This window comes from Saccopteryx leptura, chromosome 5, assembly GCF_036850995.1.
Source record: "Saccopteryx leptura isolate mSacLep1 chromosome 5, mSacLep1_pri_phased_curated, whole genome shotgun sequence".
In the NCBI taxonomy this organism is placed as follows: Eukaryota; Metazoa; Chordata; class Mammalia; order Chiroptera; family Emballonuridae; genus Saccopteryx; species Saccopteryx leptura.
Genome location: NC_089507.1, coordinates 181,305,555 through 181,331,818, shown reverse-complemented (window position 1 = coordinate 181,331,818; position 26,264 = coordinate 181,305,555).

Sequence of the window (26,264 nt, the reverse complement as noted above, 5' to 3'; positions counted from 1 at the left end):
TAAGCAGTACAGTTAGTTGCCGCACAACTACCCAGCATCACATAGAAATGAAGTGGTGAGACATGCAGTGACATAGATAGATCCCAAAGGCAATGAGCTGAATGAAAGAGACAGACTCAAAAGGTTACATCTGATTCCTAGAAGAGATAAGCAGATGGGGAATGAAAACAGATCAGTTGTTAGGAGCTGGGAAAGGAAGTGCTGACTGAGGGTCACAGGGGGTCTGGATTTGTGGAAATGTCCCATATCCTGATCTTGATGGTGGCTGGATGACTACGTGCATTTGTCAGAACTCATAGACCTGTACACTAAAAAGGGTGACTTTTACAGTACATAAATTATACCTCATAAACCTGACTTTAAAAATAAGACTTTGGGTGATGGGCACACAACACAATCAACAGTCCATATGTTATAGAAATATTTACTTGAAACTTATGTACTCTTATTAATCAATATCCCCCCTTTAAATGTACTTTTCTAAATAAAAATTTTTAAAAAATCTTGTTCTGGTGGGTGGTGCAGTGGATAAAGTGTCATCCTAGAGTGCCAAGGTCACCAGTTCAATCTCAAGTTTGCTGGCTCAATTCTGGGCTCGCAGATCCCAAAGTCACCAACCGACTCGGTCCTAAGGGCACTGGCCTGACCCCCAATGTCACGGGATTGAGCCCTGGTCCAGGCACATATGAGAAGCAATCAACGGCACAGCTAAATGGAACAACAAATTGATGCTCCTCTCCCTCTTTCTCCCCCTTCTTCTCTCTCAAAAAAAGGAAGGAAGGAAGGAAGGAAGGAAGGAAGGAAGGAAGGAAGGAAGGAAGGAAGGAAGGAAGGAAGGAAGGAAGGAAGGAAGGAAGGAAGGAAGGAGGGAAGGAGGGAAGGAAGGAAGGAAGGAAGGAAGGAGGAAGGAAAGGAAGGGAGGAAAAGAAGCTTGGTGATCACTGCCAGATAAATCTTTCATTCTAAGATCTTCACAAACAATTAAAACACGAAGCAAAAGATAACTGCCTCTGAGTCTGAAGGGGAAGTAAGGGGGAGGGCCATCAAATGAGGCCCTGGCACATTAAACAATCAGCTAGTTGTTTTAGTTCATTTTTTTTAATTCCGATTTTCATCTATATAGCCCTCACAATAATTCTGTAAAGAAGCTGAAACTCAAGAGGCTAATAGTGGCAGATTGTATTTTTCTTGAACAGCAATGGATAATGCAAAATATAAATAATAAAAGGCAATGTTTGAAGCCATTTGGTTTGGGGGTGATTTGCTATGCAGCAACAGATAATTGGAACACCAGGATACCAGCCCAAGGCACCTCCATAAACCGGCCCCTGCTCCCTGCATCCCAAATCTGGCCGTTTCTGTTCTGCCTTATTCCTAAATAAGACAGTGTAGAGCCAAACCTCCAGACAGAGCCACCAAAAGAAATTCTAAATGCACCACTTTCTAGAGCAGCCGGACCCAACTCCTCCCTGACAGCCAGTGCAAAGTGGTATCTAGCACAGAGTAGGTGCTCAAGAAATATATGGCAAATAAAGGAATAGGTTCTAGGAAGCTGACATAACAGTGAAAACGGTACCGTTTCTGGTCACATAGAGAATGCTGTTCAAGAAGGAGATAGCAATAAGATGGTTTTAGACACTACATACCATAAAGAAAATGAACAGGGCTGTGTGATAGGGAGGGCCTGGATGTGGTGTGGAGACGTATTTCTCACAGAGGAAATGGCCAGCTGAAACCTCTAAGAAAGGCACACACACACACACCCGCACACACAAACAGAAAAGAAAACTCAGGTTAGAACAAGGCTTTCTTACTCTAGAGCAGGGCAAATAGAACTAATAATAAGTGATAGCATGGAATAAGGGTAGGGCATTTGGTGAGGAGTCCAGTGTGCCATTAATTCCCCATGTCACCTTGAGGAAGTCATTGTCCTTCTCTGGACCTCTGTCCTTCTTGCTATAAAACAAGGAGGTTAAACTAGAATCAGGAGTATGCACTCAGGCAAGTGAAACAAAGGAAAAATAAACAAATGGGACTACATCAAACTAAAAAACTTTTGCACAGTAAAGGAAACCATCAACAAAATGAAAAGACAAACCACTGAATGGGAGAAGATATTTGCTGATACATCTGATAAGGGATTAATAACCAAAATTAATAAAGAACTTATAAATCTCAACACAAGAAAGACAAACAACTCAATTGAAAAATGGGCAAAGGACCTGAATTGACATGTATGTAGTGTCTAATTGACATGTCTCCAAAGAGGACATAGAGATGGCCAACCGGCATATGAAAAATATTCAACTAATAGTCAGAGAGATGCAAATTAAAACCACATGAGATATCACTTCACACCTGCCAGGGTCTCATCAACAAGTCAACAAACAACAACTGCTGATGAGGATTCTGAGAAAAGGGAACCCTCCTGCACTTCTGCTGGGAATGCAGATTAGTTCAACCACTGTGGAAAACAGTATGACGTTTCCTCAAAAAATTAAAAATGGAACTGCCCTTTGACCCAATATCCCACTTCTAGGAATATATCCTAAGAATCCCAAAACACTAATTTGAAAGAATATCTGCACCCCCATGTTCATTGCACTGTTACTTACAATAGCCAAGGTCTGGAAACAGCCAAGTGCCCATCAGTAAATGAATGGATAAAAAAGCTGTGGTAGCCCTGGCCTGTTGGCTCAGTGGTAGAGCGTCGGCCTGGCGTGCAGAAGTCCCAGGTTCGATTCCCGGCCAGGGCACACAAGAGAAGTGCCCATCTGCTTCTCCACACACCCCCCCTCCTTCCTCTCTGTCTCTCTCTTCCCCTCCCGCAGCGAGGCTCCATTGGAGCAAAGATGGCCCAGGCGCTGGGGATGGCTCCTTGGCCTCTGCCCCAGGCGCTAGAGTGGCTCTGGTTGCAACAGAGCGACGCCCTGGAGGGGCAGAGCATCGCCCCCTGGTGGGCAGAGCGTCGCCCCCTGGTGGGCGTGCAGGGTGGATCCCGGTCGGGCGCATGCAGGAGTCTGTCTGACTGTCTCTCCCCATTTCCAGCTTCAGAAAAATACAGAAAAAAAAGCTGTGGTACATTTACACAATGGAATGCTATGTGAAAGTTAAAAAAGAAAGAAATTGCCTGACTTGCGGTGGTGCAGTGGATAAAGTGTCGACCTGGAAATGCTGAGGTTGCTGGTTTAAAACCCTGGGCTTGCCTGGTCAAGGCACATATGGGAGTTGATGCTTCCTGCTCCTCCCTCCCCCTTCTCTCTCTCTCTCTCTCTCTCCTCTCTAAAAATTAATAAAAAAAAGAAGGAAATCTTATCTTTTGCGAGGACCGAGATTATTATGCTAAGTGAAATAAGCCAGTCAGAGAAAGGCAACTATCATATGATCTCACTTATATGTGGAATCTAATGAACACAATAATATGGTGAACAAAATAGAAACAGAGACATGGACACATGGAACAGATGGACAGCTGTCAGGAAAGGGTGACAAGTGGACTGGATGAAAGAAAATGAAGGGATTAGCAAAAAAACTAATATACATAACACATAGCTACAGACAACAGGGGGGCAATAGCCAGAGGGGAAGGGGTTGGAGGTAGGGGGAGGGGGGCAACAAGGAAGGAAACAGGGCAGATGGTGCACAATACAGTGTGTGGATGGTGTTACTTAAATTTGTACACTTGAAACCTGTATGGTTTGGCAAACCATGTCATCTCAATAAATTAAAATGTAATTAATTAATTTTTTAAAAAATAATCAGGGGTATGCAGAGCTGGCTCAAAGTAACTTTTTTTTTTATATATATACAGGGACAGAGATAGAGTCAGAGAGAGGGATAAATAGGGACAGACAAGAATGGAGAGAGATGAGAAGCATCAATCATCAATTTTTTGTTTTTTGATACCTTAGTTGTTCATTGACTGCTTTCTCATATGTGCCTTGACCGTGGGCCTTCAGCAGACCAAGTAACCCCTTGCTCGAGCCAGCGACCTTGGGTCTAAGCTGGTGAGCTTTTGCTCAAGCCAGATGAGCCCGCACTCAAACTGGCGACCTCAGGGTCTCGAACCTGGGTCTTCCGCATCCCAGACTGATGCTCTATCCACTGCGCCACTGCCTGGTCAGGCTCAAAGTAACTTATAAGAGTAGATTCTGCTCATCTCTTCCCAATTCCACAGTCAGTGACATCACATTGATGGGTTGAAATTAGAGATCCAGAGAGTATTTCCACCATGGAAGTTGGCAAACACTACAAATCAGGACTGTGTTTTTTTGCTGTGGGGAAGTGGAAGTGGGTTGTTAAATACTCACCAGCACACCACAGGACTAGATGGGTGCTTCCCAGTCTCGTTTGTTAAAAAGTCTCCTAGTGACTGAGGAGAGCTTACACATGTCCCCAGAGGCCTGGGATCTCATCATTTTAGGAAATTTTTTCTTAAAATCTATTTTCATTTTTAAATTCACAATTTTACATTCTAAACCTTACTGTATCTGTGCTTTGTTTCCTCACACACTCAAAAATATAAAATTTTATTTTTCAAACTTCAAGATCTATGCTATTGATCCTGTAGTTTTCAGATATCACAGAGAGAAAGAGAGCCTCTTCTCCCTGCTGCTTTTGGTCAAAGTTGGCGTTACTCAGTCCCTCCAGGTGTAAGGCCTCCTTCTCTCTAACTCTCTCCTTCCCTTTCCTCTTTTCCTTCTAAACCCAAGGCCTTCCCTGATGGGACTTGGGCTTGGGCCGTGGGGAAGAGTAACCAGTCCCTTGGCTCCTCAGTGCACACCTGCCCTCGGCTCAGCACAGAAGCAGGACAGGGTCTACCTTGACAGAGGCCTGCCAGCTTGGTCAGCAGACGTTTTCCCACCTTCTTGAAACAGAGCAGCGCCTGACCAGGCGGTGGCGCAGTGGATAGAGCGTCGGACTGGGATGCAGAGGACCCGAGTTCAAGACCCCGAGGTCGCCAGCTTGAGCTCATCTGGTCTGAGCAAAAGCCCACCAGCTTGAACCCAAGGTCGCTGGCCCCAGCAAGGGGTTACTCAGTCTGCTGAAAGCCCGCGGTCAAGGCACATATGAGAAAGCAATCAATGAACAACTAAGGTGTTGCAACGCGCAATGAAAAACTAATGATTGATGCTTCTCATCTCTCTCCGTTCCTGTCTGTCTGTCCCTGTCTATCCCTCTCTCTGACTCACTCTCTGTCTCTGTAAAAAAATAAATAAATTAAAAAAAAACAAAAACAGAGCAGCTGCCTGGCTTCTTGCAGGTGGCCCACAGGTGCTGTCAGCATCCACGGGTTACTTCCCTGCGGACAGAAAGGAACAAGAACTTCCTTTCCCTCCTCTTCTGGAAGTCTGTGGGCTTAGCTCATCACGCTGGGGCCAGGGCTAGGAAATCTATTTTCTGTATCCCAGACTCACGGCTGCCGCAGGCTTCCTGGCTGACCTTGGACAGATGGTTATGTTGTGTCTATGTCTCTTTTTCCGCCATCAAATGCCACTTACCTCACTGCTGGGGATGGCTGGGTGGATGTCTGAGGCAGCCTCACAAAGCAGACAATAGTTCCAAACACAGAGCTGGGTACACAGGCTGCGGCTCCACACCACTGAGAAAGGAGCAGACACTCTGCCTCCATGCACGTCAGACCCTGGGGTGCTAGAACATTCATCATGGAAAATTCCAGAAAAAAATAAACATTTACAAAGCAATGCCATCCCCCAAAGGAGACCAAAGAACTCTGTGGAGGAAAGGAGGCAGAGTGTGGTGGGAATTGGCGTGGGAAGTAGGGACAGGTATGGCTGAAGGACACTTTATTCCCCTCTCCTCTAAGCTTCTCAAGCAGCGTGTGCTGTCTCCACCTCCTGGTCTGCATCCTCAGCCCTCGGGACTGCCTCTCCCACCTCAGGATGTCAGTGGTTTCTTCATTGTCAGAGCCAATGGCCTCTCTTCAGAACTTATCTCACCGCCATTGTCATCGGAAACTATCCTTTGATCACCTTTAGTTGAAACTCGCTGCTCTCTTGTCTTAAGGTGGATTCACCCAAAGCAGAGCCCAAAACAAGGATTTAGGTGCAGGTAGGTATTTGCAAGGTGGTCCCAGAAGCAGGAGTGAAATACAGAGAAGAGAAACAGGACAGTGTGTATTATTGGGCTACTACCGTGAGCGCCTGGGACTCGATCCCTCTGGGGCCCACTGAGGACCTTGTACAGTATACATTGGAATCACTTCACAAAGGACAAGAAGCAGGAGCATTTAGCTGAACTCTTGACCCCCACTGATGAAGGGTCACTTCTCACGGGCATGAATCCTCTGAGGCAGAAAGATAGAGAGCCACGGTAGGTACTTGAGGTGGGGAGCCAGCCACATGCACAGAAGTTTCTATGCTAAAGCTGTGGTCAGTACTGGACCAAGGGATGACACAGGGGACCCCAGAATGTCTCCAGGACTTGGCCTCCATGATAGCTCATTCCTGTGGTCCTCCTCCCACCTGTAACCACACCTCCCCATCTGGTTCCAGGTGCCTCTTCACTCTGCCTGAGCCCCTGCAGGCTCCTTAATGCACCATGCTCCTTACTGACCCCCACCCTCTTGCCTAACCCTTTTCCATCCAATGCCCTTAGCTCGTCTCCATCACTGTGCTAAGTACATCGTGTTAATGCTTTCAGTTCCATTTCTTCCTCCCCCAAGAAACTTCTTACAGGCAGGGACAAGCCTTTTTCTGGGGTTGGGCACATATAAGAGCTTAAGAAGGTGTAGCTCCTCTCTGCTTCTCCATAAAAAGGGGACATACCAATAGCAAAGTCATGAAATCAGTTTTCCTGGCCCTTGAAACCCAATGTGAAGGCTGCCTGCTAGTTTTGATTTTCCCTGTTTCTAGAGAAAGCAGGACCTTCAGATGGTGGGACCTGCCACCTTCTCCTCCAGGGATGCCAAATTGGCAGGTGGAATGCTGCCCTCTGAAAATCACCCACTCCCAAATCTCCCCCATCTTCTCTCTCTCTCTCTCTCTCTCTCTCTCTCTCTCTCTCTCTCTCTCTCTCCCCTTTCTCTGTTTCACAAAGTTCAGTGAAATTCTTTGTGCTTTCCAGGCAAGATAGGGCTTATGATAAAGAAATAATGCTTAGAGCAGGGGTCTCAAACTCAACTCAGCATGTGGGCCGCAGAGCAAGATCACAGCCGTTCGGCGGGCCGCACTAGGTCTACAAAAGGCAACTGTTATGCAACACTTTTCTCACTGCAGTTGAAAACAAAAAAAAATCAGTACAACAAGCACAATCGTACATGCAGTTTACTCAGTGTCACACAAACGACCAGAAACTGTAGTTCGCATCACAACTGCTGTTAACTAAGCTAATATCTAGCTAGGATGCTAGAGAAATGAAAAATACAAGTAGGCCCCTAGGCTTACTTAATTTTATCCAAAATATTTTGAACTTCGTGGATTAGTCTGCGGGCCACACAAAATTGTTCGGCGGGCCGCAAGTTTGAGATCCCTGGCTTAGAGCCTTCAACTAACCAGTAGGTGAGCAACCACTCCATGCACAGGGCCTTGCGGGCACTAGACTGCAGGAAGGAAGAAGAGGACAGGGAGGAAGACGTGAGGAAGAAGAGGGTGTCTCTGAATTTAAGGAGTTTATAATCTAGGTGGTGGAGGCAAGGTTAGCAGCACAGAATCCACTGTTGAGAAATGACCGTGCTGCTGCAATCACAGAGGAAAGGACAGGCTCTTTCATAAGTGATGTCAGGAAAATGGCTCAGTAGATGAAGAAAAATAAAATTGGATCCCCATCTGGCACCTCACACAAAGGTGGACTCCAGGTAAATTAAAGACCTGGCTGAAACCCTAACTGTGGAGTTAAGAGAAGACACTATAGGAGAACACCTTTGTGGCCCAAGGATAGAGAAGAAATCATATATATACACATTTGTATTTTTCTGAAGCGAGAAGCGGAAATGCAGAGAGATAGATTACCGCATGCACCTGACTGGGATCCACCCAGCAAACCCACTAGGGTGTGATGCTCTGCCCATTTGGGATGTTGCTTCGTTGCAACCAGAACCATTCTAGTGCCTGAGGCAGAGGTCATGGAGCCATCCTCAGCACCTGGGCCAGTTTTGCTCCAATGGAGCTTTGGCTGCGGGAGAGGAAGACAGAGATAGAGAGAGAAAGAAGAGGGGGAAGGGTGTAGAAGCAGATGGTTGCTTCTCCTGTGTGCCCTGACTGGGAATCAAACCCGGGACATCCACATGCCAGGCCAACACTCTATCACTGAGCCAATTGGCCAGGGCCTTATATTTTTTTTTATTAAGTGAGAGGAAGGGAAGCAGAGAGACAGACTCCTGCATGCACCTGGACCAAGATGCACCTGGCAAGCTCCCTACTGGCGATGCTCTGCCCATTTGGGGCCATTGCTCTGTTGCTTGGCAAGCAAGCTATTTTAGCGCCTGAGGGGAGGCCATGGAGCCATCCTCAGCACCCAGGGACAACTTACTTGAACCAATCAAGCTATGGCTGTGGGAGGAGGAGAGAGAAAGAGAGAAAAAGGAAGGGTGGAGAAGCAGATGGTCATTTCTCCTGTGTACCTTGACAGGGAATCAAACCTGGGACTTCCATACACAGGACCAATGCTCTACCACTAAGCCAAACAGCCAGGGCCAAAGATTTTTTATACACACCTTCAAACACCCAAACAATAAGGCAAAATATTGGTTAATCTAGCTTATCAAAATTAAGGGCTTTGGTACATAAAGACACATGCACCCCCATGTTCATCTCAACATTATTCACAATGGCCAAGACATGGAAACCACCAGTGTTCCTCAATAGATGATTGGATAAAGAAGATGTGGTGCATATATACATTGGAATACTACTCAGCCATAAGAAATGATGACATATTGTCATTTACAACAACATGGATATAGCTGGAGAACCTTATATTAAGTGGAAAAGTAAATCAGAAAAAACTAAAAACTATGATATCACACATAGGTGTGATATAAAACTGAGGCTCATGGAAATAGATAAAAATAAAGTGGTTTCCAAAGGGAGGAGGATGTGGGGGAAGGGTGGGCAAGGGAGTAAAGAGGGACTAATATATGGTGACAGAAAATGATCTGACTTTGAGTGATGGGTATACAACATAATCAACAGTTCAAATGCTATAGAAACGTTCACCTGAAACCTATGTACTCTTATTGATCAATGTCACCTGTTAAATTTAATTTTCTAAATAAAAGTTAAAAAATTAAGGGCTTTGTTCAACAAAGTTCACAGGCAGACAAAATGAAAGAAAATATTTTCAGTGCCTAAAAGTGACGAGAAATTTATATTTCAAATATTTGCAAACTTTCTGCAATCAACACCAAAACCCAAAAAATCAGCAAACTTAACAGGAAAATGGTCAAAGAGCATGAACAGGTAATTGTCAGAAGTGGAAATCTGAAAGCTAACAACTCTTTAAAGAAATGCTTAAGGTTCTTAGTAATCAGAGAAATTGAGAATTAAAACAACAATGAGATAATGATTTATACTTATTGGAATAGCGGGGCCTTCCACCCGCCGGAGTGCATGAGTATGGACTGGCACATCCAACACTCTCCTCACTCCCAAAAGGAGTCATTCACCTTGTGACCCAGAAATCCTGCCCCCAGAGGAATGCTCTCACAAATCCAGAACTGGCTGAGGATGGCGCTATGTGTACTTGGTGGTGGTGACAGGAGCCAGAAGCAGTTCAGGGTCCCTCATGGGTGGTGGGGTGGGAGGTAAAGACAGAAACGGTACAGACCACCCACAGCTGGAAGTCCAAACAGCAGTTTGAAGTAACAAGCTAGATGTCCACATACAGGTATAAAGGGGTCTTTAAAACACAGTGCTGAGGCCTGACCTGTGGTGGCCCAGTGGATAAAGTGTCGACCTGGAAATGCTGAGGTTGCCGGTTCGAAACCCTGGGCTTGCCTGATCAAGGCACATATGGGAGTTGATGCTTCCAGCTCCTCCCCCTTCTCTCTCTCTCTGTCTCTCCTCTCTCTCTCTCTCTCTCTCTCTCCCTCTCCTCTCTAAAAAATTGAATAAATAAAAAATAAATAAAATTAAAAAAAAAAAAGGATCTACAGATCTCCTTTAAAAAAAAAAACACAGTGCTGAGTGAATAAAATAAATAAGCAGAATGAGATTCATGGCATGAGACCATTTATGTAAATTTAAATATATAATTATATGTACCCAAAATAACAAAACATATTTTCAAGAGCACATAGAAGCAAAAGGAATAGACTAAAGTCTATCCCAGTTACTATTTCTGTGTGACATTATCCCAAAACTGAGTGGCTTCAAACAAGCATTCTATCACATTACACAGATTCCACAGGTCAGGACTTCGGGCAGGGCCACGGGGAGATGCTTCAGCTCCATGTGGCATTGACTAAGGTCACTAGGTAACGTCTGTGAGAGGGCGAGCTGGTCTGCAGGCCTCAGGGTGGCTTGCTGATGTATCTGATGGGACTCAGCTTGGGGCTGTCAACCAGAGTTCTTGCAGGAAGCCTCCCTAGCATGATGGTTTTGGGGTGGCTGGACTTCTTAAGATCTGCGAGCTAATAAATGTATGGTAATTTGTCATGTCAGCTCCAGGACACTAATATGTACTGTGATATAATGTGACAGGATTCATAAAGGGACTCTTGTCAAGACTCAAAGGCCAAGACTGACCAAAAGGTGGAAAGATGCCAGTACAGCAAAGGGCCAAACATTCACAAGGGAGATTCTCAGAAATCAGCTCTTCATAACCACCTCCAGGTTACAAAGAACTGAATCTGAGTGGCCAGTGGGGTGGGGAGTTCTCTGAAGAGAGCAGCCAGTGGGTGTGAGGCCCACTCTCTGGGGAACAGGATAGGGAGGCCTGTGCGTCATGTCACACCTCAAGCAAAGGGCCTCAGGGAGACCCTGCAGTCTGGGGGCCTGGGGACCTGAAGGCAGGAGGCTGTGGCCACCGTCCTGAGGAGGCAGGTGGGGATGGAGTGTAAGTGAATTCACACAGTATGTGACCTTTTGTGTCCAGCTTCTTTCATGTAACATAATGTTTTTGAGGTTCATTCGTGATATAACACGTATCACTAGTTCGTTTTTTATGACTGAATAATATTTCATTGTATGGATAAACTACAATTTGCCCTTTTTTCCCCTGGTGGATATTTGGGTTGCTTTTGCTTTTTGGCTATTGTGAATAGTGTTACTATGAACATGTACATACATGTATCTGTTTAAGAACAAGTTTCAGTTCTTTGGAGCATGTGCCTAAGAGCGGAGTCACTGGGTCACATGCCAATTCTACGTTCGACTTCTTTTTTTTTTTTTTTAATTTTTTTTTCTTTTTTTCTTTATTCATTTTTAGAGAGGAGAGAGAGAGGGAGAGAGAGAGAGACAGAGAGAGAGAGAGAAGGGGGGAGGAGCTGGAAGCATCAATTCCCATATGTGCCTTGACCAGGCAAGCCCAGGGTTTCGAACCGGCGACCTCAGCATTTCCAGGTTGACGCATTATCCACTGCGCCACCACAGGTCAGGCCTACGTTCGACTTCTTGAGGAACTGCTGAACTGTTTTCTGCTGAGGCTGAACGGTTTTACACTTTTACCATCAATGCACAAAGGGTACACTCTCTCCACATTCTCCGCAACATTTGTTATCTTGTTTTGTTTTTTATTATATCCATCCTAGTGGGTGTGAAGTGCTGTCACGTTTGTGATTTTGACTTGCATTTCCCTAATAGCTAGCTGTGCCAGCATCTTCCCATGTGCTTGTTGGCCTTCTATATACCTTGTTTGGTGAAATGTCTATTCAAGTCCTTTGCCCAAGTCCTTTCTTTACTTAGGCTGTGTGTCTCCTTGTTGTTGAGTACTAAGAGTTCTTTATGTAGTCTGGATACTAGGTCCTTCCATATGACTTACAAACACCTTCTCCCATTCTGTCAGCTACCTTTCTACTTTCTTGATAATGTCCTTTAAATCACAAAAGTTTTTAATTTTTATGAAGTCCAAGTTATCTGGTTTTTCTTTTGTTGCTCATGCTTTTGGTGTGATATCTAAGAATCTGTTGCCAAATCCAAGATCAGAAAGATCTGCCCCTGTTTTCTTCTAGGTTATGTGTTTGATCCATTTTGAATGACTGTTTTGTACATGGTGTGAGGTCAGGACCCAACTCTATTCTTCTGCACATGGCTATCCAGTTTTCTGGTTACTCTTTGACTCTCACATTAACCCTATCAGAAAAGTATTATCAACTCCATTTTAGAGATGGGGATATTGAGCTTTCAAGAGGTGAAGAGTTGCCCAAAGCTACACAGATAGCAAGTGGCTGCAGTGCACTTGACCTCAAGTGTGAATCAGAACCAGTGCTCCTGACCATTGTAATTGGTGGCTCCTGTGCCTATACCCCCTCCCCGTGCTTCCCTGATTTCAGAGTGGCTGTAGGGGAGAGTCCACGGGGTTGCAAGCATCTCTTCATAGCTACGCTGGAATGTCTCTCTGCTTTCTTATTTCTGGGTTTTCTGAAACCTTGCTGTTCTTCTAGTCCCCCACCATATGTTCTAACTACACGTGGAAAGTCCCATGGGAACCAAATCAACCCAGGCCGTGGGGGGAGCAGAGATTCACAGACATCTGTGTAAGAACCACCCGGGCCTCGTGGGCCAACCCGTGGGTTCTTTTCCTTCCTGAATCTTTTGGGGATTTTTCAGGGTGTGTTAAACCAATGGTTCTCAAGCTGGGCCACACATTAGAATCATTTGGGGAGCTTTTAAGTATTGTGACACCACACTGCAGACTACTAATCACAGCAGTCTCTGAGGACACACTCTGGTGTCAGTGTACAATCACCAGAATAAAGTCAACTTACAGCCAAGGAAGCTGGGTAGCTGGGTCTCTGAGTAGCTGGGTAGCTAGTTTCTAAGAAGCTGTCATCAACCCTCACCCTTTCTAACATGCACACAATTCCCCCGCAGAGAGAGGAAATCTGTTCTCCCTCCCTGACCCTGGGCTGAAATGATAAGATGATAAAATGATAGCTTATAAAAGACGTGGCAGTTTCTGCCGTCTTCCTCTTGAGACATTTGTTCTTAGGGTATTCCCACTTAGAACCCAGCTGCCCTGTGGTCAGAAGCCGGAGCCCGTGGAGAGAGCACATAAAGGGGGTGTCTGGGCAACAACTCGGCTGGAACAGCTGAGGACCATGGATGAAGGGGGGCAGACACCGGCAGACCCTCTCCTAAGGCACCCACTGTCCCCAGGGCATGCGAATGCGGGTCTGTATCAACAGGGCCCCAGCTCCACCCCACTCTGAGTCCTGCCCCTGTCCCATCCCAGCTCGGGCTTTGAGAAGCATGAGGGCTGGGGGGAGGGAGAAGCAGCAATGGGAGCAAAGGGAAATCACTTTCGTCTAGGGAGAAGCCAGCCATCAAGTGATCCCTTCTAGTTAAAGGGATATTTGTTCCATTTTCAATTTACGACAAATATTATTAATTTTTATATAATGTGTTGCTACTCACAGATTTCCAGGTACCACTAGATACCTTTTGATAATGCTGGAAGGTACATATGATCAACAGTCTATTTTGCAGAAGAGGGACCCAAAGGCTCAGAGAGCTCATATGACTTTGCCCAGGTGTCATAGCCAGTAAGTAGAGGAATTGAGAATTGAGTCTAGGAGCTTTGAGTCCAAACCAGGGCTTTATTCTGCTATACTACACTGCCTCTCTGAGGGGGGGATGGAAGGTGTGGTGGAAAATGTTGTTTGCCACTCAATGTCTATTATTCCTTTCTGGTTCGATAGGAGGACCCTGATTTTATTCGGGGAAGGAATGTGTCCAACTAAACTTTCATTTCCCAGTCTCTCTATAGCACGATGTGGACATATAACCAAGTAAGATGCAAACCACAGAAACCTGCTGCAGACATCTATTTCAAATGAGAAAAATGCACTGTCCATTTTTCCTTCTTCTTCCAGGGTGTAGTCACACAATGGCTGGAGCTCCAGCAGCGATATTGGACCCGGAGGACACACTGAGGGGAGAAGCTGCTTACTGCAGACAATGGAATAGAAAGATGTAACAAGTGGGTTCAGCCGTGGACTTCCTGCTTCTAAACCTCTTATTAAGTAAAAGAATAAACACTTGGGGATTTAAGTCACTAATTTTTATGTCTCTATTATAGTCAATTGCAATTTCAAATTATAAAACTTACATAATTGATTATTCTGAAGGTGCCATTTGATGGTATAACCAGCCCTTAGGACACCATGCTACATATTTTTCATGCTAGGGGACAGCAGCTTTAAAATAGGGCCTTGATTTCAGCAGGCATGTGTACCTCACAGAAGACCAGAGTGGAGCTTGAGCTTCAACATGAGGTCAAATGGAGCCCCCAGAACTCAACTAAAAGTCTGGCTAAGCCAAGCCCAGCCCAGCTTACCCAAGAGAACCAACCACAGGCAACATACAGTCTCCTGAGTGTGAAATAAAACATTCATAATGTAAACCACTGAGATTATGGGGCTGTTTGTTATGTGGCATCATCACAGATCTAATACACTGTCCATTCATATAGCCACGCTAGAAACCTGAATGTCACCCTTCGCCCCGGCCCCTCCCTCGTGCCTCACATCCAGTCCCCAAGCTCTAAGTCTTCCTTAGAGTCTTCCCATCCTCTCCAAACCCTCTGCCCTAGTCCACGCTTCATCCTTCTGGATTAGAATTGGCTTCCCAGTGGCCTTCTGGATTTTAAACTGGACCCATCAGGTTCACTTTCTCTCGATGAGGGTGAGTTTTCTGAAGTATAAGAAAGATCACAAACCCCCCTCACTGACAGCCCTTTCAGTAAGGGCCACATCCAGGGGCTTCCGTATGCTCATGTCATTTCTTCCCCCTGGGAACATAATCCGCCCTGACCCTAACTCAGCTCTAGCTCCCACTGTGCAGAGCTGGTGATGTCCCCTCAGGTGCTCCCCATCTCCCCGCAACCAGGCTCAGGGTCTTCTGGGCACTGCCCTACCCAGTGCCCTATCCTGACCCCCAGGTCACCCTTTAAGACAGAGTTAAAATTGTCTGTGGCTTGTCCAACTCTCCCACAAATGGTGAGCTTTCTGAAAACAGGGCTTGAGTAGATTTTCCTGGAATAAACTCTGCGTACATGTTCAACTCAAGGCCTGAGTCACTGTCAGCCCAGGAGCTGGTCCAGCATCAGCTCATTCTGGAGGAGGGGCCGGCTCTCTGAGGCAGCCCGACCGCCTCTACCTCCCTGCAGCGGGTCTGATTAGAAAACTCAAGGGCCGGAGGGAGTGGGAGGAGAACCAGGTAGTAAGAAAAAGCAGGGTAACTGGGTAAGGAGAGAGGAGGTGGGGCAAGAAGGAAGAGTGAGAGGGCAAGGCTAATGCTAACAGGCCATGGAGGTAAGGCGATGGGAAGGGGGTCGGAAATGTAAAGATGGCGTCATGAGCAAACTCAGGGCAGGGGAGAGGCTTGTTTCATGGTCACCCTCCCTTCCAGCTCACTCCTCTCGACTCCCCACAGAACTGGCTCAGGCTACGTGGGCTGTTGGCTCAGGGCTCGGTGCCAGAAACATAAATGAGAGAGTTTGAGAGGTTGCCAGTTCAAAACCCCGGCCTCGCCTGGTCAAGGCACATACAAGAAGCAACTATTATGAGTTGATGCTTCCCGCTCCTCCCCTCCCCTCTTCTCTCTATCTCTCTCCTCTATAAAGAAAAAACTGCCTCTGTCAAGTGCTTTCAAGCATCCAGCCTCCCTTGCTCTCGGTGACACCTTGCCGAGGGCATTAGACAAAGGGCCATGACACTTCGTTCAGGCTGCCCAGAGGTAGACCAAGCGTCCTAGACACCCAAGGCCATGGAGAGGCAGAGGGGCCCCGGCTGGAAGGGAAGCCTTGGTGCAGAGGCCTGAGCTGTGGCAGGAGGGGTCTGGGCCAGGACCCGGCTGCAGCTTGTGAATCTCAGCTGTGCGCCCAGGGAGGGCTGGACCTGCCAGGAAGGTGGCTGAGGAGCCCACACCTGGAGCAGGTTAGGACACAACAGGTTTGTCCCAGAGGAGGCCTAAGCAGAGCAGCAGGACCCCTCCTAGGGACTCAGCCTGTGGGCTTCGAGAACTACATCTCCCGGGGCCCACCTGTCAGGTGCTCCCAGAGCCACCGACCTTCAGAACCACCTGAAGGCAAGGGTGAGGGTGGGAGGGCTTCAAAAAGTGAAGTCCCAGGCCCCACACTGGAGACTGTGATTCCCTGGGGCTGGGGAAGGCCTGGCAAGCTATGTATTTAAGTTTCCCCATGATTCTGAGAGGCAACTATCTCCAGAACCATGCCTTGATCTAGAGCAGGGGTCATGAAACGTTTCTGTAAAAAGCCAGATTGTAAATATTTTAGGCTTTGCAGCCAGCTGTTTCCAACCACTCGATCCTGCATCAGTGTACCATGAAGCAGCCACAGCCGGTGCGTTCACGGAGGAGCGTGGCTGGTTCTCAGCAAACCTCACGGCTGTTTTGGCCAAGGGTTGACTAACTGAAATGGCAAAAAGCAAAATCTCAGATAAAAGGGGCTACTGTATTTGTGGACCCTGAAGTTTGAATTTCATAGAATGTTTATGTCATGGAATTAGATTCTTTTGATTTTTCCCTTACCATTTAAAAAATCCTCCTTCTCTCAAATGATGTAGGGGGTGGGGCTTGGACCAAAAGCCACGGTTTGCAGACCCATCCCTGCTCTAAAGCAGCACTATCGGAAGAAATAAGTGTAGATGGTGAGGGTAGGTGTTGAGGCGCTTTCAGAGCACCTGGACGTTGCTGTGGCACCCAAGCACGCGTGGAGTGGACTCGACCTAACCTGGGAGGGGCAACCGCGAAATCGCGTGTTGAGGAGTGGATAAGGACGCGCTGCAGACTGGTCTCGCGGAAGGACCAGTGATGTGTTAGAAAGCTTAAAAATTGACCCTTTGACCTGGAAGGTTTGAAAAGCAGTGATTTAAACTATTCTTTTGACTCCAGGCCGGATGTGAATCCAACCCCCATGGTCTATAATCCCTCTCAAAGCTGTAGTCATAACGACGACAACAGAACAAATCGTACATGGAAAAAAAGAACTGAAAAAGAATACAGCAAATGGTTAATGAGGAGTCTTTGAGTGGAATGACAATGCACACCTTTATTTGTGTCTGTTCTCTAAGTTTTCTGTATGGAACATGTGTGAATTTTATAATTGAGAGTGTTTTGGCTTTTGTTTATTTTGCTAAGAGGTGGCTTTAAAAATATTATCTGGAGGAAAAAAAATTCTCTGGAGAATAATTTCTTCATTGGACAGCCCTCCTCAGGGTCTCCCAACCCTTCAGTGAGAAAGTTTTTTAGAAATATTTAATCAATTTCTAGAGAATCAGGGAAAAGAAAGAAATAAATGGAAAACCTATGTTGTCCCTTTGGCTGCAGAGTCCCAGTTCTTGTCATTCTTTGCTATTTTTAACAGTCATGTTAACTACATGTCAAGTGTACAGTAGGCACATGTGCTGCCGTAGTGACAGCACAGACACACTTTGCCATCGTCCCGAAAGTTCATATTAAGCAGTGCTGTTCTTGTAGCTCAGCAGAATGCTAGAGGACAGTCCTGGACAGAGAAGAGCTGGTGGCCATTGGTCAAAGTGTCCTCGCATTTCTGTAATAACAACACCTTCCCTATTTAAAAACAAAAATCTTAAAAAATGTCATGCAGTGTCTGGCTTACTGGGGGATGTGCTTGTGAGAAAGTAGATCCCTGGGGGGGAGGGGGAGGGTGAGACCTGGTGACACCTGAAAGCAGCTGGCCCAGATGTGAAAGAGGTTTCCATTCCCTGGTTGACTGCTCTCAAAAAGTAGCTAATAAAAATGTGGCACTTCTTTTATTTATTTATTTATGTTTAATTTATTCATTTTTTTAGAGAGAGAGATGAAAGAGAGAAAGGGAGAGAGAGAGAGAGAGAGAAGGGGGGAGGAGCAGGAAGCACCAACTCCCCTAGGTGCCTTGACCAGGCAAGCCCAAGCTTTCAAACCGGTGACCTCAGTGTTTCCAGGTTGACGCTTTATCCACTGCACCACCACATGTCATGTGGCACTTCTTTTTAAAAAAAAAAAAAACAAATATTTTAAGAAATTCTGGTTTTTAAATGGCTTGGTGCTATTCACAGATTGAAAGGAGAAAGGGCAGCTTTAAGAAGTAAGGACCACTGGAGTCATTCCAGGACAGCTTTGTGGTGGCCAGGACAGACTCAGGACACCCCAGACACTGCCTAGGGCTTCATGTTCTCTTGGCTCCAGCTCCAGGTTCTCAGTGGTCCCGGACATGCGCCTAGCTCACCTGGATGGCAGGATGACCCACCTTTGCAGAATGAATCCCGCCTTATTTCCCTAACCCTGAGGGCCTTTGGAACCTTCATTTCTAACTCTGATGTCTGATATGGTTTGGTCCTCCCCCAGGACATGAGCAGTTGTTGGCATCCTCATACGCTGCCACTTCTGGGAGCCCCAGCTGACCCCAGATGCCAGCATCTCTTTGCCTGAGCAACACCTCTGGCTTTCAGAGCCCGCTTCACCCACACAGGTGTGACCATCAGAGAGTACAAACAGAGTGCAATGGGGGGATAACTCTGAGGCTCTGTCCCAGGGATCCCCTCATTCCTGAGTCTTGGCTGCCCACAGTGGCCACCTGACCAACCCACCACCTCTGCTGCCTCCCTCCATCCCCTTGTCCCTCCCCACACCTCGACCAACATTCTCAAGCTATTCTTCTCAAACATGTTTCTTAGGTTTCATTTCTTTAACCCTGCGGGTAAGTCTCGTTTCAGGGCTCGCGGCAGATGACCAACCGCAAAGGAATGTCTGACCTCACAAGCCGAGAAGTCCTGGATGATTGAAAACTGCTAGAAGTTAAACATACTCAAACTTCCATAAAAGACCATCCTTTGTCCAGCAGCCAATTGGTTGATGCCCCACGGCCCTTCCTACTCCCCCTCCCCAACCCTTGAAAAGGCATGGTCCTGTCTGTGCCTGTCGCGACTCTCCCTTGCAAGCCAGCCCGGCAGGGTTCCTTTCAATAAAGCCTGTTACACTGGTCTTTTCGGACTCCGATTAATTCTAACAATTTTATCTTCAAAATGCTTGTTTTAGGGCCTGCTCCTGGAAAACCTAACCTAAGACAGACACTAAATCCCCAAACGATTCAAGAACAGCACAAGAAAGTTCTAGAATCAAGTGAGAAATCAAGTTATGAAGATAAGGAAAGGGGCTAGCTTTCAAAATCCACAGAGCTCTGAGTGATTTTTCAATGAAGGAGCCTGATGATTGTCTATGGATCCAGAACGGGTTATCCAGGGGTTCCCATGGCTCCAAGGAATCCCTGAGATTCAGTTACAGAGTTCTAGAGATGAAGACTGGTGATCACGTCATGGAACCTGACCATGTTTCATCCAAATAACAGTTGGGGATGGGGGCCTGAAAGGAGCGAGAAAAGGGCACATGCTTCTCCCTGAGGATCAGTTTGAACCCCCTCACCCCCAGGGCCCACTTCCCTGGCAGAGGTCCCATCCACCAGAGCCCAGGTCTCATCAGGAGATCACCGCAAGAGGCTCGGTAAGCACCCAGAGCTCCCGGGAAAACCAGAAGGGTCAGGTGTAGGACACAAGACAGTGTGGTTTAAAGGGTGAGGAATGGAGTCAGAAAAAGGGAGGAGGGCCACATTCTGCCTTTCACCCCTGGGCAGGAGGGGTCAGCAACCTAGGTTGCTCTGTCTCCTCTCCCCAAAGAGATGCCCCCTTGCTGCCTTCTCCCCGTGCCCAGCAAGCTGACACTCTTCCTGGGCTCGGTCCTGCACCTCCAGGACACACCAGGCTGGCGACTCACAAGGGGCCAGCGTGCCTGGCCCGTCCAAGCTTTAGGAGCAGACATCATCTGCCGGAACAGTGAGAACCTAACCACGCCCTCCTCGGCTGCCTCTCCGTGCTTCTGGAAGGGCGCCCACAACCAGCCCATCCTTGATGGGGAACTGTTCCTCCTGTCGCAGAGCCGAGTTCTCACGCCTAGTCTCGGTGACCTTTCCAGACGGCCTACATCACTCCTTCCGGGTGGCCTGGGCAGTTGGTCAGCAGCCCCAACAGCTTATTGGACTGTTTTGGTTTTTAACTTTTAATTTTGAACTAATTTTAGACTTAGAGAAAAGTTGCAAAAACAGTAATACAGAGAGTTCCCTTATATTTCTCATCCCACTGCCCCTGTATTAACATTTTACACAACCATACCACAATTACCAAGAGCAGAAAATTAGCACTGATGAATCCAAGTTAATATTTGTTAACTAAACTGCAGATCTTATTCAAATTTCACTAGCTTTTGCAATGATGTCCTGTTTGTTGCTGAATTTTGTCCATAACCCCATGTTGTATTCAGTGGTATTTCTTCTTAGTCCCCTCTGGCGTGTGATATTTCCTCAGACTTTCCTTGTTGCTAATGACCTCGACACTTCTGAAGAGGACTGGTCAGTTATTTTGTAGAACAGGGGTCAGGAACCTATGGCTTGCGAGCCAGATGTGGCTCTTTTGGTGGCTGCATCTGGCTCGCAGACAAATCTTTAATAAAAAAATAATAATGTTAAAAATATAAAACATTCTCATGTATTACAATCCATTCATTTCCTACCGCTCAAGTTCATGGTTGCAGGTGGCTGGAGCCAATCACAGCTGTCCTCCAGGACAACACCAAATTTTTATTGGATAATGCGTAACATACACGAGTCATTGTATGACTCTTACAGAATTACATTTTAAAATATGTGGCGTTCATGGCTCTCTCAGCCAAAAAGGTTCCCAACCCCTGTTGTAGAATGTCTCTCAGTTTGCATTTGTTCCTCTCTTACTGGAGGAAGGTATGCATTTTGGGAAGAATTCTATTAGAATGATGCTGCATCATCATCAAATCAAAGGGCTCATGTCAATACATCTTACCAGTGATGCTTACCACGATCACCTGGGTAACTTAGTATCTACCAGGTTTCTCCATTATAAACGGAATTATATAACATACACTCTTTGTGTCTGGCTTTTTTTTCTCCTTATTATCAAGTTTTTGAGATTCATCAATATTATCTTAGTCTTATTTGTTCCTTTTCATTGCTGTAGAGTATTTCATTGTGTAACTATACCTCTACCGCTCTCTACCTCTGAGAGAGGTGGGAAGCACCAGCTGCCACCCTCTCCAATGCCTGTAGCAGTATCTATGCTGGTATTATTGAGTACTGTCATGCAACACACAACTTGTGATGCTGGACGTGGCCACCTATGATTCACGAATGAATCACCATCCAGTGTCTCAGATTTCTTTACCCCAGGGGATTCTATTGCCTGCTGCTGTTGGGGAAGCTCGGGGTGGAGTTCATACTTTAGCATGGCAGTACAGCATAGTGATCGTACTCAAGAGCTTTGACGTCTGATTCCAGGTCAAATTTTGTTCTTGCTGCTCATGAGCAAGGTAGCCTTGAGCAAACTACTTCCTCACTGTGACTGTTAAATCAGTGAAATGGATGGGATGCGATAGTAACTATCCCATAATGCCAATCCAAAGATTAAATAAGATTTCATTAGAAGAAAGTCTTTAGCATGGTTTCTAGTATATAATAAATACTCACAAAACACTGTTATTCTTAATAACATCATTGCCGATTTTGATTGATTACCATTATTTATAGAACAGTGCTCATTAGCTTTGCAGCATCTATTTCTTAGGGCATAGTTTGAATAGGAATGTATTCCCAAGAGCTGCCATTGAACAGAAGAATCCTCCTCTTGGTCCCTGATTGACTCTGGGTCGGCAACAAATGACAGTACTCACAAGATGTGTGTATTACTCAGGATTCTCCAGAAAAGCTAAACCAATAGGGTGGGGAGAGGGGGAGGAAGGGGGGGGGGGAGAGAGAGAGAGAGAGAGACTTACATTAAGTAATAGGTTCATGCAATTGTAAAGACTGACAAGCCCAAAATCTGCAGGATAAGACAGTGGCTGGATATTCAGGGAAGAGTTGATGGTATTGATGTTTCAGCTTGAATTCAAAGCTAGACTGCAAGCAGAATTTCCCCTTCCTCAAAGGAATCGATCTTTCCTCTTAAGGCCTTCAACTGATTGGTTGAGACTAACCCACGTTATGGAGGGTAATCTGCTTTACTCAAGTCTACTGATTTAAATGTTAATCTCATCTAAAAATGACCTGCACAACAACATCTAGACTAGTGTTTGACCAAATATCTGAGTACCACGGCTTAAGTAAGAACACATAAAATCAGCCATCATTGTGGGTTACAGCTCATATATAGGATTTGAAAATTCCAAATTCCTCCCGGTCGGTGCATGCGGGAGTCTGTCTGACTGCCTCCCCGTTTCCAGCTTCGTAAAAATGCAAAAAAAAAAAAAAAAATTCCAAACCCCTACAGTGGCAGGTGCAGCAACATAAGTAAGGGACTCATCAGGCGGGGCTTACCACCTCGCCTAGAGGCGTTGTGGAGACTGGCTAGCTGAGAAGCCCGTGCCTCACTGGAACAGGGTGGCCTCAGGCTTTGCCTAGTCCACTGTCACATGGGAACATGGTACATCAGGAATCCCAAACACACCAGGTTTGGGTGTGGTTTTTTTTTTCAAGAAATATGGAAATCTGGATTTGTATGTGAAATTTTCTATTTTTTAATGCTGGCAATTAATGATATTTTTAAAAATACGTGCAGACCAAACAAATCCAAAGATAAGATATGCCCTTGGGCAGCCCGTCTGCAACCCTTGACCCACGGGGTCTTACTTAACATGTAGGCTTCCTTGTTTTATTTACTCATGGGGCTTCTCGTAATAACAGTTGTAGTTTTGCAGAGGGATAGTGAGTCTTTTCGAAGCAGGAGTTCTCAGAAAATCCAGAGCAGTGCTTCTCACACTGTAGCGTGGGTCTGAATCACCTGGAGACTCGTTAAAAACACAGACACTGAGCCCTCCTCTAGTTTCTGGTCCAGTGGGTATGGAGTGGAGACTGAAATGCTGCATTTCTAACAACTTCTCAGGTGACTTGCAGAACCATCTTCTAGAAGGAAGAAGGAAGACAGGTATGCAGAAAGTGAACGGCATGGCAACAAGGCAGGGGAGAGCCTGCAGGACGGAGCTGGGGCGCTCACCCTCCCGGAGGTCACCGGGCTGTTTCTCTAGGGTCATGCTTCTTTGCAGCACTGTCCGCCTTCCCTTTGGAGATCCTGCTCCTCACAACTCCGTAAAAAAGTAGGAATGGTGGACTGTGCAGTGAAGACATCTCCTGAAGAAGCCTTACTCATGCGTGACACCCAGGGACCAGAGAATGAACCTTCCTGTCACATCTCTGATGGTTGCACAACACGTGAGCATACTTAATGCCACCTAAACACAGGTAAAATGGTCAATTTTATGTCATGTATATTTTACTACAATTAAAAAAATATATAGGCCCTGGCCAGTTAGCTCAGCGGTAGAGCATCGGCCTGGCGTGCGGGGGAACCGGGTTCGATTCCCGGCCAGGGCACAGAGGAGAAGCGCTCATTTGCTTCTCCACCCCCCACCCCCCCTCCTTCCTCTCTGTCTCTCTCTTCCCCTCCCGCAGCCAAGGCTCCATTGGAGCAAAGATGGCCCAGGCGCTGGGGATGGCTCCTTGGCCTCTGCCCCAGGCGCTAGAGTGGCTCTAGTCAAGACAGAGTGACGCCCCGGAGGGGCAGAGCATCACCCCCTGGTGGGCAGAGCGTCGCCCCTGGTGGGAGTGCCAGGTGGATTCCAGTCGGGCGCATGCGGGAGTCTGTCTGACTGTCTCTCCCCGTTTCCAGCTTCAGAAAAATACAAAATAAATAAATAAATAAATAAATTAAAAATATATATATATGTATACATGCCTGGCCTGTGGTGGCGCAGTGGATAGAGCGTCAACCTGGAATGCTGAGGTTGCTAGTTCAAGGCCCCGGGCTTGCCCAGTCATGGCACGTAGGAGAAGCAACTATGAGATGATGATTCCTGCTCCTCCCCTCCCTTTCCCTCTCTCTCCTCTCTCTAAAATCAATAAATAAAATCTTTAACATATATATATGTAAGTATACATGTGTGTATATATATTTGTAAAACCACAAAGTTACCCCACAGACAGAGGGACTGACAGAGTCTGAACTGGGAGTATATCGCCCGAAGGCAGATCTCTCAGGCTCACCCTGCCATTCTTTAAATTCAGGAGTGGGACCCAGGGGTTGACTCCCAGTTGCGTGCTTTCTTCACTGTACCATCTGAGGACCTAGCCTAGGGCCTGATTTATATATAGAAACCCTTCGTAGTTGGTTGAATGGTGGTCTCCCAAAAGATATGTTCATGTCCCAATCCCTGGAACCTGTGAATGTGATCTTATTGGGAGGTGGGGGGAGGTCTTTGCAGACATCGGAATGAGATTAACTTGGATTTCCCAAGTGGGTCCTAAATCCAGTGACTGTGTTCTTATAAGAGACACAAAGAGGAGAGACCTGCGAATGAGAAGAGGAGAAGCGTACACAGACAGAGATGAGAATAGATTGCCTCAGTAAAAGCCAGGGACCGCCTGGAGCCACTAGAAGCTGGAGGAAGCAAGGAAGAATTCTCCCCTAGAGCCTTTGGAGAGAGCGCGGCCCTACTGACCTTGATTTTGGACTCTGGCCTCTAGAACTGTGAGACAATAAATTTCTGTTGTTGTAAGCCATCCAGTCTGTGACAATTTGTTACAGCAGCCCCAGGAAACTAATACACTCTCCATAAATGTTGGCTGAAAATGAAGAGCAGGGAAGGGAAGGTGCTTTTGAAGGTGACAAATGCTATAGAACAAGTTTAAGTCTAGGCAGCTCATATGTAAGCCCAGCTCCCCAACATTGCGAGGTGGTCGGCACACTTGTATCACAAACCCTCATCCTCAGCCTCCTCCAAGTCACTTGACTTCCGCCTCACTCACGGAAAGCCAGCTAGGAATACATCTCCTACACCTGAGCGGCTGAGCGTGTATACACCCCAACCCCCTAACGGGCCAAGGCTGGGATTCCCAGGCCACTTTCCTCAGTGGCTCCAAACCGCCCCCCCCGCCCCGTAGGAAAAAGAGTGGCAAACCCCCCAGAATTCCTGCAGTCGCAATAGGGTGAAGGTCCGCTCAGTTGTCCCACCCAACTCTAATGGAAGCTAAGTGCAGCCTGGAAGAGATACCCCTGCTCCCCTGCAAGGGGAAGGGCTTCCCCACTGGTGGCTTTTCCGCAGATGCCTGGTCCTGCCTTTGTAGGTTTGAGTCCAGCAGAGGCTTCTCTCCAAGGCTGAGAAACAGAAAGCAGGAGTCTCTCTAGCTGCTCCTCGATGCTGCCGGTGCTGCCGACAACCAGTTCTCCCCACCATCCAATCTAGTCTCCGCCCTCCCAGGGCACAAATTAGGGTCTCTGCGGCTCAGCCAAAATGGGACTGTCTCCCAAGTGCTCATTCAGGCCTGAATTAGGAGGGACCCCAGTCCGCAGGACACCTCTAGCACTCACAGTGACGAGAAAATCAGAAGAATTAACTCTTGCCCCATTCTCCACTCTCAGAGGAGGCCCCGCCCACGAGCAAACGTGACAGCACAGGCTCCTCCCCAAACCTCCCTGGAGGGGGCGAAACCCTGGCAACTCCACTCCACACATTCCTTCTCTCCCAGAGACGGTTTACCTCATGCGCTCAGAATTTCCTATTAAGAGAGGAAAAAATGATCTTGAGTCAATCTCAGGAAACCTTGTCTCTGACACACACAAAAAGGCAACAGTCTGTGAGGACAGGACTCCCCTGCCACATGGCTCCCCAGAAAGCTGAAATATTTGGGGCTCCAAATTCATACCGCCCTTCCCCAAAAATGATTTTGAAAAATACATCTCATGACCAGAGCTTCTCCCTTTGATTCTTTCTTTAGTCAAGTGTCTTTTGAATTTTTCCTTTGGCTTGAGAAGCACCCAGAAATACCTGCCACACTAGCCTGTGTGTGCCCCATCCTGTGACGTTCAGGCCCCCAGTCAGTTGGCCAAGAGGCCAACAAACGCCCTAAGTGTGGTGTTGAAGCTGCAGCTGGTGGTGTGGGATGTGATTCTCGTGCTGGAGAAGGCTGGAGAAGGCCGGATGAGCCCACAGACAGGGCGGGCTCCTCTTCCTCTTGAGCATCCAACCAGCGCTAGTCTCAGCCTCATCATTAGT